Below are 3,720 nucleotides of genomic sequence, written 5' to 3'. Positions count from 1 at the left end.
TATTGTCTTCACCAAAACACGAGTGCTTCCTTTTACAGTTAGTGCCTTGCCTCCCTAGAAGGAGGTGGACCGAACTCTTTGTCATCCAGCCACTGAAATCAAGGGTGATCAGAATTCTTAATGTTCTCAAAATCATTCATTTTCCATTGTTGTTATTATGGTGTAAATTGTGCTCCACAACATGGTTGTGCTTACTTCACTCTCCATAGGGACATACAAGTTTTCCAAGGTTTCCTAGAAGAAACGTCTTTATTTCTTACACAACAATAGTATTCCATTACATCCATATACTATAATTTATTCAGCCACTCCCCAGTTGACAGGCACCCCTTTGGTTTCCAGATTTTTTTCCCCACAACAAAAAGAGCTGCTATAAATATTTTCCTATGTAAAGGATGCTTTTTTTTTTTTTTCTGGATCTTGTTGGCATATGGGCCTCGTAGTATTTATTCACAGTAAGTTTGGGGGCATAGTTACAGACTGTTTTCCAGAATGGTTGGCCCAGTTCATAGCTCTTCCAACATCTACTTTTTTTCCAGGTATATTTATCATTTTTCTTCCCCCCCGCTTTTTTTTTTTGCCAATTCTGCTAATCTGAGTGGTGGGTATGTAGTAAAAACTTGAGGCAGTATTTGAATTCAGATTATCTTTATTCCAAGTTTAGCACATTTCTCAAAGATTCTTTGAAAACATAAAACAGTTAATCAACCATCAACAAGTGTTTATTAATTTTGTTGATATTTACTAAGGGTCTGGTGCTGGATTAAGGAATGGGGTGGGAGGAGAAAGAGGGAGAAACTGATGATTGAAATATATACAGAATGTGTACAGATTAAATACGGGAAAATGTCCTGTTAATTGTCCTCTCCCATAGACCTGCCCCCTTCAGGTCCATGATTTCGTCAACTTGGAAACTGAACCTCTGATAAATCTTCGGAAGTGACAGGTTGGGTTGTTCCCCTGTCCCAGAAACTGGGGAATCTGGATGAGAGTAATTAAGGGTTTTGAGATCCAGGGTTGTCAAGGTGTTAAAGAGCCTTTGAGAAGAGCGGGGGGGGGGGGGGGGGAGGGCAGGAGCAACCTTGACTTTCTGCTTATCTGTTTGCACCTGGCCTACTCTAATTGTTAGTTATCTAAATGTTTTTTTGTCCTAAAGGGCAAAGGAGGATGAATTCCTTCACACACAAATAAAGGAAGAGATTGATGAATTGTGCCTGTGCTTCTCAGATTACAAAGTGCTCCTACAAGACTGCTTTGTCCTAAAGAAAAAAAAAAAGCCCCAGGTCAGATGATAGCAGCTTCAGCCAGTTCTCTCTTCCCTTTAGAAAGTAATGGTTAGAATAAGAAGCTATCACCTGATTGGCCGAAATGGTCATGAAGACTAAGTGGATTGAGGATTCCGCACGAAACGCTCCTCTTGGCATGCAAAGCCCTGCATCACCCAGCCCCCTCCTAGCTTTCCGGTCTTCTTATTCTTCACTCCCCATCACATGCTCCTCCCTCCGGACACTGACCTCCTGACTGCTCTGTGAACAAGCCCCTCCATCACTCAGCTCTGGGCTTTTCCTCGGGCTATTTCCCATGCCTGCAAATGCCCTTCCTCCTTTTCTTCATGGACTGTCCTACATGGCTTCCTTCAAGTCCCACCTGAGATCCCACCTTTTACTGGAAGCCTTTTCCAACCACTCTTAATTCTAGTGTCTTCTCTGTTAATGATTTCCTTTTTATCCTGTTTGTACACATTTGTTTGCATATTGTCTCCCCCATTAGATTATAAACTCCGTGAGGACAGGAACTGTCCTTTTCTTATTCTTTATATCCCCAGAATTTAGCACTTTCTGACACATAGTAGAAGCCTAAGAAATGATTATCTACTGACTGGCTCTGAAACAATATGGGTTGGAAACACGACATATTTATAAATTGAGCATCACTAAGTACATAGGAGTCTGGAAGACTCAGGTTCAAATCCAGTCTCAGACTCTTACTAGCTGTGTGACCTCGTGCAAGTCACTTAAACTTTGTTTTTCTCAGTTTCCTTAACTTTAAACTGGGGATGATAATAGCACCAACCTCCCAGAGCTGTTGTGAGGACTGAATGAGATAATATTTGTAGGATGCTTAGTATAGTGTCTGCTGCCCAGGAGCTGCTTTATAAATTCTGGCTATGATTGTTGTCTTTTGAGTAAACACACTAATATTTAAGATGCCTTTCTCTATAATCTTAATAATACTCTGGACAAAAATGAACACCTGGATAAAAAGATTGAAGATAAAATATTACAAAACCTCAGAAACTGGCAACAATTATTTACTTTTTGTTTTGCTCCAGATACATGATTTCATTGGTGTGGAGGAATTCCCTATCTATGCAGATTTTCACCCTGGTGTCTATGGCAACAGAGATGTGACTGACATTCATGGTCATGCAGCCAACAGAAATCAGAGGCAGCACTGGAATTCTGATCTTCATTCTGCGACCAGCCTTCTATCTAGTGTCCCACATACCAATCTTAGATTTTTATATTCAGAGCGATGAAAAAATGAACTTGAACAAAATGATATATTATTTGTTGTCTTCTTTACATATCTTTTCTGCCTGCAAGTGTTCTCCTAAGTTTTTTATAGTAGCAGTCACTATATTTTTTTCCTGATTCTGTATTCCTTCTTTTTCATCTTTTAGGTGGTCTTTCCAAATTTCTTTGTATTCTTCATATATGGAATTTGTAAAGGTGCAATAATATCCCGTCATCTGAATATGGTCCTTATCACCTCACCACTGGGTTATTCCAATAGCCAGCTTGTTGATCTCTTTACCTTGAGACTACCCTCAGTCCAGTCTATTCTCTACTCAGCTGTCAAATGTTTCTTAATGCATACAAGTCTAATCATGTCAGTCCCCTATTCATTTAACTCCAGCTCTTTTATTCTGAGGATCAAATATGAAGCCCTTCATACCTGGTCCTTTCCTGCCTCTTTCTTTGCTTCCCTCCTTTACAATCCAGTGACAGTAGCTTCCTTTCTGTCCCTAGCACAAGACACTGAATCTCCTGTTTCTGGGTGTTTTCACCAGTTGTCTCCTCATGCCTGGAATTTTCTCCCTCCTGATCTTTATTTACTGGCTTCCTTGAAGCCTCAGCTAAAGTCCCACCTTCTGCAAAAAGCCTTTCACAATCCTCTTTAATCTTAGTGCCCTTCCTCTGAGATTATCCCCAATTTATCTTGCATATATCATTTGTCCATAGTTGTTTGCATGATGTCTCACCCATTAGAATTTGAGCTCCTAGAGAACAGGGATTGAATTTGTCTTGTTTTGTGTTTCCAGGACCTAGCACAATGCCTATCCCATTATAGGTATGAGGGGTGTGCTGGAGGCATCTGGACACCCAATTGGTAAATTGTCAGTGTGAGCATGTAAACCTCAGAAATCCCCAAGGTTGAAAAAAGGGACTTGATTTGTTTTGTTGATTGTTTAGACTTAAGAAAGTGGAGGAGAAAATGTTAATGCAGATTGAACTCAAATAAGAATACTTCATTTTGAGGGACTGGTTGTTAAACATTTACCAGCAAAGCCATAGTAGGTACTTAATAAATGCTTATTTACTTTACTTGTCTTGATTTACTCAGCTATTTCCCAATGAATATCATCGTAAAAAAAAAAAATGAAACTGACTATCTTAAAAGACAGCAGACAACTCGCTACTACACATTTGGGAATAT

The 3,720-nt window shown here is 39.7% G+C and overlaps 1 long non-coding RNA gene across 1 annotated transcript; it reads left to right on the top strand.

Annotated features, from left to right (window-relative positions):
- Nucleotides 1–414: 414 nt before the first annotated feature.
- On the top strand, nt 415–2,562 carry LOC138158443 (uncharacterized). The gene is made up of 2 exons (XR_011167647.1): nt 415–539; nt 2,333–2,562. It is a non-coding gene; the product is annotated as an uncharacterized lncRNA (long non-coding RNA).
- The last annotated feature ends 1,158 nt before the right edge of the window (nt 2,563–3,720 follow it).

This window comes from Petaurus breviceps, unplaced genomic scaffold (genome assembly GCF_028583685.1).
Source record: "Petaurus breviceps papuanus isolate PSGF00001 unplaced genomic scaffold, PetGlider_PUasm1.0 174, whole genome shotgun sequence".
NCBI classification, from domain to species: domain Eukaryota; kingdom Metazoa; phylum Chordata; class Mammalia; order Diprotodontia; family Petauridae; genus Petaurus; species Petaurus breviceps.
The sequence above is the reverse complement of the archived record's forward strand: the minus strand, read 5'-3'. Positions and strand labels throughout refer to the sequence as shown.